General features: G+C 46.9%; 1 pseudogene; it reads left to right on the top strand.

Annotated features, from left to right (window-relative positions):
• The first annotated feature begins 1682 nt into the window (after positions 1 to 1682).
• On the top strand, positions 1683 to 3631 carry LOC102445502 (small ribosomal subunit protein uS10-like; annotated as a pseudogene).
• The last annotated feature ends 9466 nt before the right edge of the window (positions 3632 to 13097 follow it).

Genomic DNA, 13097 nt, shown 5'->3' with positions numbered 1-13097 from the left:
TAAGTCTCGGGTTGATTTAGTTGGAATTGGTCCTGCCTAGAGCAGGGGGCTGGACTTGATGACCTTCTGAGGTCTCTTCCAGTTTTATGATTCTATGATTCTATGATATGTAGGGTTAGGGAAATATTTCCCTTCAGGTCATATTGACAGTGATCCTGAAGGTCTTTCACCTTCCTCTGCTGTATGTGAGTGTGGGTCATTCGTCCGGATTATCCGGGTATACCCCACCCAATTATTTCCTGCCATTGCATGAATCTTGGGTACTGGTGCTCCTCCACTAGTCTGTGCCTGTGGCACATGCTAGTCTAGTTGCCTGTGGGCTGTAACACTGTGGTCTGATTTTGTTTGCTGGGTTGAATGGATGGGTGCTGGATGGTGTTTAGTGACCTGGGAATCAGACTAGATAATTCAGGAATCCTTTCTGGTCTTCAGCTCTATTAGTTAACAGGTAACAGAGATTGTGGCCATTCTACACATGAATAGTAAGAGACTGTCCTTGGATGCTTTTTCAGAGAATACTGTCAATATGAAGCAGGATCTAACACCCAGGCATGTCATCATCATCTTCGCAATGTCTTAAGTGAATTTATGGAAATAATATCGTGGTAACTAATACTCGTGAGCCTGGAGGCCAAGTAAGTCTTGAGAACCTAACAATATGGTTAAACGCTCAGTCTCTAGTAAACACACAAGAACTTAAGACCATAAGAATGGCCATACTGGGTCAGACCCAAGGTCTGTCTAGCCCAATGTCCTGTCTTCCAACTGTGGCCAATGCCTGTTGCCCCCAGAGGGAATGAACAGAACAGAGAATCATCATGTGATCCTTCCCCTGTTGCCCATTTCCAGCTTCTGGGACACCATTCCTGCCCATCCTGGCTAATAGCCGTCTATGGACCTATCTTCCAGGAATTTATTTATCCCTTTTTAAAGCCTGTTATAGCCTTGGCAATCCATTTTCAATTCATACTTTTAGTTAATTTGAATTAATTTCTCTAAGGTCCAGTCTACACTAAAGGGGAAGGTCGGCTTACTCCAGATACGCAACTCCAGAAGATGAAGATACACAACAACTTGAGGATACACAACTCCAGCTACGTTAATTACATAGCTGGAGTCAACTTATTTAAAATCGAGTTTTCACCCTGTCCACAAAGGGTGTTACACATAGTGAATAAAAAACCAAATGCGCAAATACAAAGGAGAGAACAACTGGTTTGGCATCAGCACTTCTGGGCATGATAGTAGTTTTCAGATACTTGAAAGACTGCCATAAAAAAAGGAAGCAAAGTTGCTCTCTCCTGCCCCAGAGGAGAGGTCAAGAGGCAGTGGGTTCAAACTTACAGTACAGAAGATATAAATTACATCTCAAGGAAAGCCCCCCTATCTGTAAGAATAGCAGGGCAACAGAATAGATGTTGAGAGCAGTTGTAGAAGAAGACCGGCTAGCCATCTATCTTGGGTGGCTTAGACACAACAAATCCAGCATCCTGGCTTAGACTAAACAACTGTTGCAGTTCTCTTCCAAGCATGTGGCTCTATGGTTCTACTATTACTCCCCTGCCTAGTGTCAGTGAAAAGAAACGAGAACAGGAGCCCTGCACCCCACTCCTGACTCACCGCTATTCACTGGGCACCACCCGCCCCAGGGAATAAGTCAGTCAGGAGGTACCTGTGCAGCTATGACGTTTAAAGATCATGGCAAAGCCCCTGTGGAACAGGAAGTAGCAATTCACCAAATTAGAATGACCTTCCAGAGGATGTTGTGAAGACCAGGACTTTACCAGGGTTCAAGACAGAACTAGATAAATGTGTAAGCAGGGACTGAAGGACTGCTTGCAATGCAGCCAGCTGAAGGAGAGAGCAGCCCTGGGGATGGGTATTCTCACTCAAATTGTTTAGCCCTGCATGATAATCAACTGTTGATATGTAAATATAGCTCATGCTGCGATGGGGAAGGAATCCAGGGTGTGGTTATGTAAATCCAATTCAGCCAGGGCTGATGGAGGGTGAATTGTTGGAATGCAATGTTGTGTATTGTCACTAATTTGGCTGCTGTGGGGTTACAAACCATGCTACCGCTGAATGAAGGACCTGTAAAATATGACACCAGTGCTTGCAGAGAGACACCATCATTGTACGGGGTCTCAGATGAATAAACATCCCCTTTCCAGATTTGAGGGGATGAGTGTGTGTGTGGACGGGAAGTGGGGGGACTTGATTCATCCAGCTTCATGCCTGCCAGGTGTGAGCTGTAAGACTGGTTCAACCTGTCTCCTTTCCCCCCCTGTTGTAAGGACAGACCTAAAGCAGACTCCATAAGGAGTCTCTTTATTATTCCAGTGGAAGCTGGAATCTTCTGGCCAGCCTATGTGGTGGCTAAGAGCTGAAATCACTAAGAACTGAAGTAACTGGTTTGGCCTGGAACCAGACCCATTGCGACCGGTGGCCAGATGGTAGGAGCAGTGGCAGGTGGCCAGCAGGGCGGTTGAGCAGGCCAGCTGGTGGGAGTGACCAGCAAGGCAGCTGGTAGGAGCAGCAGCAGGCAGCCAGCAGGGCGGCTGGCAGGAGCGACTGGCGGGTGGCCAGTAGAAGAAGTGGTGGGCGGCCAGCAGGGTGGCTGGCAGGAGCAAGCAGACCGCAAGAACAGCACAAAGGTGGCATGGCCTCAGGCTCAATAAGTGGAGTCATCAGAGTGATGTGTCAGGGTCCACACTGACTGGACAGAGCTGTAAGTGGGGCATTTGAAGTGGGGTATGAAGAAAGTTTGGGTAAGTGAATGGAACCCTTACATTGTTGAACTAGTGAGCATGAGAGGCAAAGGACATTGCTCAATCCTTTTGAGCTGAGACAGTTACTCATGGGTTGTTTATGAACTCTGGTTGTGGTATTTTCCTAATTTAATGCCATGTGACTTCTCTCTCTCTTTCATTAAAATTTCTTTTCTCTGCTCAGACTCTGTGCTTGCAAGTGGGGAAGCATTGCCTCCCAGAGGCACCCAGGGGTGTGTGAATTTCCCAGGCTACTGGGTGGGGGCTTGAGCTGGTTCTGTGTGAGATGGATCAAAGGAACCTCTAGATATTGAATCCGGCCCTGGCTGCTGCCAACACTACTTGGCAGAAGGGTTACAAATTCATGGAGGTTAGGTCCATCAATGGCTATTAGCCAGGATGGGTAGGAATGGTGTCCCTGGCCTCTGTTTGTCTGGAAATGGATGACAGGTGAGGGAACATGTGATGATTCCCTATTCTGTTGACTCCCTCTGGGGCACCTGGCATTGGTCATTGTCAGAAGACAGGATACTAGGCTAGATGGACCCTTGGTCTGACCCAGTGTGGCCATTCTTGTGTTCTTATGTTCTTGACACGTCACAATGTAAAGTCGCTCGAGAAGGTCTGTGCTGACCTGATCAGAGGTGCCAAAGAAAAGAAGAATTAAAGTGAGGGGCCTGTTCACATGCCTACTAAGACTCTGCAAGTGACTATGAGGAAAACAAACCTGGGATTGTTTCCAGATGCGTATCCACAATTGTCTCATTGACTTACCCAGTTCCTCCAAGATGATTAAGCAGGTCATTTCTATCTCTACTGAACCTGGTGTAGAAGTGGAAGTTACTATTGCTGATGCCTGAACACCTTTCATCTGCAGGTTCACGGAGGCTGGCTGGGGAGAGGGGGTCTTAGACCGAGTTTAATTTGCAACCACTTTAAGGTTCCTTTCTTCAGCCTGTTTGGTGTAAATGAGACTCTTGTCCATCACAAAGGCTTAGATCTTCAGCTGGTGTAAATGAGGGCAGAGCCCAGGATTTCATTAGGCATCTTCCAGTTGACACCAGGTCAGGATCTGGTGCAAAATGCGGGGACACTAGAGAATGAATAGCAAGTCATGGACTAGCTCAGGCCCAAAGCTGCTGATCTGAGCCCAGCCAGAACTGGCAGCGGCTGAAAGTCATCCTCACTGAAAGGTGGTTTGGTGGCTTATGTGAAATGAGGTCGGAGCTCCTAGCTCACATCGCTCAGCCTTGCCTCTAGTGCTAATTGGCCATAGAACTGGATGAGCGATGGATCCTGCAGGCTATTTCTATCCCTGGAGGTTATCTCTTCAGGTCAGCTATAGGAAAGGGCACATGGGCAGGACAGCAGCGCCGTGGCCACACTGCCCTCTCCACTCACAGTAATATTAAGAGGAATGAAATCTATCTCCTGGTGCGATCGTCCTACTACATTTAATTAGCCAAAAGAAAATGTGGGAGGTCAGCAGTGCGGCAGCAGTATCGTCTCTGAACCTAGTGTTAATAATATTTTCAGACACATTTCTTCACTGTCAAGTTACCTTCCATGTTCACAGCCACCGAGTCCCGAATGCAAGCAGATGCCAATAGTCCAGTCAAGGGCTCTGGTATTTCTTCATGCAACCCTCTGCTGCGTGGGTAAGGGTGGGTCAAGGCAGTGAGCCGTGTCGAGGGTCACGGGACTGTGCTAAAAATAGCTGCGTAACCATTAAGCTAGTTCCAAGCCAGAGAGCTAGCCCAAGTCTGAACGACTACCCAGCTGTTTTTAGAGCTGTGATACAATCCTGAGTCTATCAGCCCAGGCTCTGAGATGCACTGGAATGGGCCGCCGCTTGCTGTGTCATGGGAGTAGTCCCTCTCTGTGCCAGCCCACAAAGGGTTTGCATTGTTACACCCCCCTGCTCCCCCGGCCTTGTCCATTGGCTCATGAGTTTAAATCCGGAGATTCCCCAGCTTAATCCTTTGGCTTGCCAGCCAAGAGTCATTCCCTCTTGCCAACGGAGGCAGCTGACTTGCCGTGTTTGCTCAGCTCTAGTCTGGCGCTCTGGAGGACAGGTCATCAGCTGGTATAAATGGAAGAAGTTCCAATGACCCCACTGGAATGACACCGGCAGAGAACTGGGCTCGGAACATCTCGCCTTACAGACGTTCTCATGCCATGAGTTTGCCTCCTGACCCCTTCCCCATCTACCATAGGCACCATCTCCACAGGTGCTCCAGGGTTTGAGCACCTACAGAAACAAAACAGGGGATGCTCAGCACCCTCCAGCCACAGTGGTTCCAGGCTGAGGGCCGGCTGCTAAAGCTGTTTGTCAGGCCTCTGGGTGGCCAGCTGAGCAGCAAGCAGGGGAACCAACAGCCTATGTGGGACCATGTCTAGGGGGATCCTGTTCCATGCTTCCAGAAGGGGGCGCCAAATAGCACAAAATGGCCACCAAAGAGTTTGTGCACAGTGCCACCCAGAGCACAAAGCCCCTCTCCTCCTTCCCCACCCCCCTCCCGCCCTCAGGTCTTCCAGGAGCATGCAGTGTAGCATTCTGGCAACGATTTAAAGGGCCCAGGGCTCCAGAAATCACCGTTTCCTCCCTAGCTGCAGCAGCAGCTGGGAACTCCAGGCCCCTTTGAATCACCAGGCCCTCCCCCTTTCGGTGGGGCTGGCAGCAAGCAGCGGGTGGGAGGCACTATGGGGAGGCAAAAAGGAGTGAGCGGCAGCTATAAGGGAGGGACCTTTGAGGAGGTGCCGAGCGGGAGCAGGGCACCAACTGGGAGGAAAAGTCTGCGCATCCATCTCCTGAGTTCTCAGCGGTTAGCTGCAGCACATCCAGATAGTACTGTGTCTCTTAATGTGTGCTGATCCCCCATCGCGTTGCCCCAGGGGCAATGCTATAATCACAGAGGAAGCCTACCTCTAGCCAAAGGCTCAGTGCAAAGAAACAGGGAGTGATAAATCGACCCCCTTCACAAAATGGCCGCCAAAGAGTTTGTGTACAGTTTAAGGCAACCAGTTCACCGCTGGTGTTTCTTAAACTGACAAACTTAAGTAGGGAGAAATAAGCTTGATAATCGGTCTTGATAGCACTTAGGCATTGATTTCAATTAAAATTCAGGGAACAGAAATGTAGCCCCATCGACTCCTGACTCGGCATTTCAATAAAGCCACTGAGGGGCTCTCCCAGTCTATCAAGGGAGCACGGGAGTGTTGAATGCAAATGGGTTCCTCTTCAGTGCTTTGGTGGGCCCGTGAGGCACAAATCCATCGCTCCTGCAACCCCGTCAATTAACGTACCAGGAGGAATAGGAGCACTCGATGTGCAGAGCGCTCAGAAGGCATCGCTGCTCGACAAAGGAGCTTTGCTGTTCAGCGCTCCGGGCAGAGACGGCTTGTTTTAGGCTCTGGGCTTCCACACTGATTTTACCTCGTCACCTCTGGCGACTGGCACAAGCCTTCTACTACGTCCCTCTGCTTCTCTGTCCCACCCCAGTGGCTGCAGCCTTGTCTACATGCCGTGCTTGCAGAACCGAAATAAAAACCTCACTGCTGCTTCACAGCTTGAGCTGATTCCTCACTTCCCCTGCTTCCCACAAGGCCCGTGCCTCACGCTGACAGTTGCAAATGGCCGCCCTGCTCCAGGCCGCAGCAGAGGGCAAAAGGAGCTTTCCACAAATGCGGCTTGATTCTGAAATCCTCACTAGGACAAAATTCCCACCAAAGTCAGCACTGGCAGCGGGGCAACAGCCACGGCACTAGAAAGGAAGCATGGCCTAGTGGTGAAGGGGTAAGTTTGGCAGCAAGGATAAATGGATTTAATTCCCTGCTCCACACACACTTCCTGTGCAGCTTGGGATGCCTTGATGTTCCCCTCTGGAGCAGGGGGATCGCAGCGCTGCTGGACCTCCCGGGGGTGTTACAAGGCTACATAGAAAGATGGTGAGGTGTTCAGACCCCGTGGCTGGACTGACTATAGCTAGTGGGGCTTTGCCCATGCAGTGGCATCAGGGTGGGAGCTTTGCAAACCCAAATGCCTGGTTTTCATGGGCCCTCTCAAAGGTCCCATTCTTTTTCAGGCGGAACTTCAGCTGAAGGTACACAATTCGAGCTACGTAAATAACAGCTGGAATAGAAGCACTTTAAACCAAATTTAGGCGCTGTTCCCGCTGTGGGAGTCGATGGGAGAAACGAGAGGGGCACTCTCAGCATTCGATTTAGTGGGTCTTTACTAGACCCATTAAATCAAATGCCAGAAGATCGACCGCCAGAGAGTTGATCTTCCCAGAAGTCTAGATGTGATCTTAGATAGGCAGAAGGATAGGGGTTGATTTTTTGCATCTTTGCCCCTGGAACTTAAGCTGCTATGGGGTTCTGATAAATGAATATGAGCAAATAAAAAGTTATGAAATCACATCTCTGAGCGTATGCCTCCAGCCTAAGAACTGATCCTGTTAGCTCTCCCTTTTCGACTTTCAGATCCCAATCAGGCAACAAAGTGCATTTTCCTAAGACCTAGCACATGGGACACCGTTGCTGGACATTAAGACATCCATCGTCAGCAGAGTTGTTCCACGCACGCACAGCACATGCCCCCTCCTCTAGCAGCCCTCAGAGCCAAAGGGAGCACAGTGCAGTGCTCCAGCGGTGATTTAAAGGGCCAGGAGATCAGGTTGCCACTGCTGCTGAAGTAGCAGTAGCAGTAGCCATGACACCCAGGACCCTTTGAATCGGCGGGCCCCAGGGCAACTTCCCCATTTGCCCCTCTCCCCCCTCATTGGCAGGCTTGTGCACTATACATGCAGAGGACTTGCTGCATGTAAGATATTACAGTGATGGCAATGTAGACAAAATGCTCTTTCCCAGTATCAGATAGTTTTATGGTTAATCTTGAGTATCCATCAAGGTAGACACCCTGCCCCCCAAATCATTGGTATTACTAGTTAGTCTAAACTAGAGGTAATTCAGTGATTTATTTACCCAACCCCCATCCCATGAGACATTACCTTTCCCAGCATGCACTTGTTCGGGACCTGATCCTACAATCTTTATCTCACTAACTTCAGCAAGTGCAGTGTCAGTATATAGACAAGAAGGGCCTACAGGCCCGGGCCTTTGTCGAGTCTGAATCTCTCTCTGCGGCCCTTCACCAGGCAAATTATGGACAGCGACTCACGTCAGAAAAAAACATTCCAAACATTTCTCATGCAGATAGTGTCTCTTGAAAGCTCTTTAATGGGAGAAGCGGAAATCTGAATCTATAAGGCACTTTAATAGAGGTCAGAAGCTCTGTTCTTTAGCAGTCTACAAGGTGACCCTATTTGTCTGATAGAAGTGGAGATTGAGGAAAAGAAATATGCTTTGTCTCCTTTTCCCTCATCCCCCTTCTCTCATTTGGTCTGTAACTTAAGGCTGCACTTCCAACAGAGGCGAGTGATTCCTCTGAATGCGCTACATTATTACATGGCTGAGAATGAACAGGACTTCCATTAAGTGGAAATGATATTATTCAAATTGCTGAAACTCGGTGGCATTTTCTAAGGCATCACTTTGCAGGAATGAAATAATGGTGTTTAAGATTTATTGCAAATTGTCTCCCTAAATTTATTCTGGGTTATACAGGATGGTTAGAACATACCTGCAGCCAGGCAAAACATACCGCTATGAACCTCACAGATGGCCTCATTATAGGAAATAAGTGGGTATATTAATGACAGAGAGAGTTGTATCATATAGACTGAAAGATGGACAATCACCACATGTTACTGCTGCATTGTACTATTGCATTCAATAAGGCTTTTAGGGTTAGTTTTGCAAAGGGGCTTCTACATCATAAAGTCCCAGTTTAGGACTGTACTTAAGTATGTGTCTCTCTTTAATTACACAAATAGTCACAAAGGAAATACCTAACAGGTCATTCATTTTTTGACAAATCATTTTCTCATCCAAACAGGCAAAATCCTTAGCACTAAAACTGTTCATCTAACAGGGTCAGATACAAAGAATTTCCCATTGAGAAAAAAATGTTGAGAAAATCAAGACCTGAAATTGTCAAAACAAAAACATTTCAGCATTTTCTAAATGACAAATTCCCATTTGAAATGGCTTTCTGTTTAGAAATACAAGCTAACATCAAAAAGGCACACAAAGAAGGCTGAAGTCAAAACATGCAAATATCTTTACAGTTTTAACTTTTCTCTTGGTTAGTAATGGGGAAATATTTCAAATGCTCAAAATATTTGTGTGGGGCAGGTAAACGAGTTTACAGTCAGCTCGTTTTACTTATGTGCTTAAAGCTAAGCACATGCTTAAGCACTTTCCTGAATGAGACCGTAAAAGTGTGTGTTGCTACATCACTGTACAGTGAAATTTTCTAACAGGGCGTGCAACACCTAGAAACTGGATGTGACACTGAAAGGAGATGAGAAAAGAAACGGACAACCAGCTAGGGGAGAAATTCACCCTGGGCAGAAGGCTGGCATGAGGACTAGGTGTCACTTGTGCCCTCTTTGGAGGCTATGTATCCCCTGAGGCTACGTCTACATTGCGTGTTTTTTTCCGGCAGACGATATGCAAATGAAATGCTCATTTGCATATCCTGCTCTCTCATTTGCATATCCTATTCAGATCCTTTTTGCGGAAGAGGTTTTTGCGATAAAAAGCCCTGTGTAGACGGGGCTGTTTGTTGGAAAAAAACCCTTTTGCCCAAGAGCTGTAAACGGGGTTGGAACGAGGTGTACAGCTAGTTCGGATTAGAAGCCTAATCCGAACTAGCTAGTCCATGCCACGTCTAGCCACGCGGCTCGGGGTTCGAACTAGCCGGCATTTAAAAATGGCGCCAGCCGGCTTCATGCAAATGAAACCCGGGAAATTCAAATCCCGGGCTACTTTTGCAACTGCGGATGACTACATTACCCCCGCTAGTTCGAACTAGCGGGGTAGTGTAGACATACCCTAGGAGCATAAGCTTTCATGGGCAAAGGCCCACTTCGTCAGATGCATCTTACGAAGTGGGTCTTTGCCCATGAAAGCTTATGCTCCTACACTTTAGTTAGTCTATAAGGTGCCACAGGACTCCTTGCCGCTTTTGCAGATTCAGACTAACACAGCTACTCCTCTGATAATGATTTTAGAGGTGATAATTGGGGAAGCTATCTTTGTAATGGGTAAGATAATTAAAGTCTTTATTCAAACTTAGGCGTAAAGTGTCGAATTTAAGCATGAATGACAGTTCAGAAGATTCTATCACTATTGATAATCAGTTTCTTGCCAGATGAAATGCTGTTAAGCTAAGTTTTCTCTACCCATCTTGAGATCTATTTTTTCTTTATCTGGTGACAGTGGGGGTCATTAGGACAGGATCTCCATCTTATCAGCCTGGTGTGACACTATTTTCATGCAATTTAGATAGAGTGTGACTATGTGACTCCAGGCTTTACAGCTAATGGCTGCTGCTCTTCAGTCTGGCTGCAGAGGAAGGTTTTAGGGCTTCCCATTGTGGTTACAGTCCTTCCAATATAGCTACAGAAAAACCATATTGTTACACTTTAGGATGTAGAACTTGTGACTCTATGAAAAATCTTGCACAGATCCAGACAGGCATCATCTTTCAGACTAACACGGCTGCATCTCGATCACTCTTGTATCAAGGGTTCACTTACTGCTTGCTCCTCCTTGTGGCCAGGTCTGGAGTAGTAGCTCTCCTGCAGCCAGCTGCTCTGCCTCTGCACTGGCCAGGTCACTTTTAAGTTCTCTCCTCTTCTGGGGTAAAACCATAGACTCGTAGGGCTGGAAGAGACCTCAGGAAGCCATCGAGTCCAGCTCTCTGCTCAAAGCGAGACCAATCCCAACCTCAGGTAGTTGAAGGCTGCTATCAAATCCTCCCTCACATTTCTCTTGTGTAGACTAAAGAAGCCAGACCCCTCAGCTGGAGAAAGAGTTATGGAAATAAGATATGCAATTTGCACTATGACAATTGTGTATCTTATTTCCATTGTATTTCGAAATAGGTTATTCTGAAATTTGGTGCATCCACACTGTGCCAAATTTTGAAATAACGTGCTATTTTGAGACATCTCTTAGCCCTCGTGGAATGAGAATTACGGGGATGCCGAAAGAGTGCACTTGTTATTTTGAAAAATATTTCAAAATAACAGGTGACTTGTTAAGATGCGGGGTTGCTATTTCAGGATACTGTATCCTGAAATAGCTAGGCAGTACAGACGTATACATAGATTGCTGAGACATGATTAAATACTAAGAAGACATTCTGGTTAGGATCTATTGACTGCCAGGACCTCAGGATATGCCTCCGTGAGACTTTTCAACCCCTTGGTTTGAAAGGCGGGACGCGAGCAGAGTAGAACATAACTGTCCCCCTCCCCCCGCACCCCTACTGCCCAAAGTGGAGCTTCAACAATTAGCTCACTTCACCGTCTGTTCCAACACTAACATCTTCACTGACGCTCCTCTATGTGATAAAAGCTTAAGCTTCCCCAGTGCCAGATGGGGAGCAGCGCACTGTAAAACAAGATAATGGCACACTCCCGCTGTCCACAAACCACGCTCTAGGCAGAGGCCGGTCTGTTGTTTTACAAGATTTAAGTTGTGAGCTAGCACCTCTATATGAGCCATAGATACTACTTTGGAACCTAACAGCCTGTGAAGCCCAAATGTTGGTCTATTAACTCCAGCTAATGATACCTTCCTGTTGAAGGGTCGTTTTTATTTTTTCTTCTCCTGACTGTCTTGTGGAAAAGGCTGACACGTTATTAATGGCTCCAAGGAAACCTGAAACTTTTCATCTACTTCACTGTAATGTAAAAATCCCTGGTGATAATTGCAAATAAAGCTTTCCATTTGGGTTATAATTTGACTGACATGTTAGGAAGGGTTGCCATGGAGAGATTCCTCTGTTCATTTGACAGCTCAATGATATTTTTCCCTGACAGATTCCTAGAGAACAACGTATGTCAAAGAGCGGCTTCTTCATAAAAACACAGTCAGCTGAGTTGTGACTCATTTTTAAATTCCCTCATAATATTCCCCACCAGGTAGGCATTCCTACAGGTAGGCATATTCTCAGCACTTGCCACCTCTCTCTCAGCTCTTTCAAGAGAGGGATGCAAATGAAGACATTCGAAATTGCAAATGAAGCCGGGATTTAAATATCCCATGCCTCATTAGCATAAACATGGCCGCCACTTTTTTCGAAATGGAGTTTTTTCGAAAAAAATGGCAGTCTAGACACAGATCTGTCGAAAATAAAGCCTTTTTCGACAGATCCTGTAAACCTCTTTTTTTTGAGGAATACAAGATCTGTTGAAAAAGGCTTTGTTTTTGACAGATCTGCATCTAGACTGTCGGGGGTTTTTTTTTCCGAAAAAACACGGTTTCGAAAAAAGCAGCGGCCATGTTTATGCTAATGAGGTGCGGGATATTTAAATCCCGGCTTCATTAGCAATTTCGACGTGCTTGATTTGCATCCCTCTGTTGACAGAGGAATGCAGTCTACACATAGCCTTAGCCCTAAAAGAAGAAAGATTTCCACACAAAAAAATTTACTTGGGAAAAATATCTGATTAATGATGATACATCCCATGGTGTGCTATTCGTATTACATTGTAACCCCTAAGAGGGCAGGAGCTGGCTTTACTTCGTGTATTATTGAGATCCTTGAGGTGCTTGCTCATTCTGATCTCATCTAGAAGCAAATTCCATAGCCATGGGGTGGGTCCCTATGCAAAAGCTCTCTCCTGTGCCCCAAAGCCTTACCCTGGACAGTTCCATTTTGACGCTAGAAATAGGCTGTCATGGGTTGCTAAAAGTGACCCAAACCCTCAAGTTATGTGGGTCAGTTCCATGACCGGGGCTGAAGAGGAGAACTAAGAACTCTCAGTTTAAATCACCCACCTCAGACTTCCGGTGCCCCGGTGGCCTCAGGCCTGTGGAGAATGGCCCCACGTGTACAGGCCTTAGATTTCCTGGAAGCAAAGGACGCCAGCAACATTTCATGAGGTGAGGTCATTGTTGTTAGCACAGACCAGTGGTTCTCAAAGCATGGTCCGCAACTGTTTTGCGGGTGAGCTGCGGGCTCGGGGTTCAGCTCCGTAGCTGAGGACCTTAACATATAGCAAATAGGAATATTGTCATGGGCCAGACCAGCTGTCCCTCTAGACAGGTATCCTACCTCTGACAGTGGCCACTATGAGCTACTCACACAGGCTACGTCTACACTGCGGAGCTATTTTGGGATACCGGAAGTATCCTGAAATAGCCATTCACATCTATTGAAGCAGCCTGTTATTTTGAAATAGAGTT

This window comes from Pelodiscus sinensis, chromosome 2, assembly GCF_052426305.1.
Source record: "Pelodiscus sinensis isolate ZL-2025 chromosome 2, ASM5242630v1, whole genome shotgun sequence".
NCBI classification, from domain to species: domain Eukaryota; kingdom Metazoa; phylum Chordata; order Testudines; family Trionychidae; genus Pelodiscus; species Pelodiscus sinensis.
This window is presented reverse-complemented; position numbering and strand designations above follow the sequence as displayed.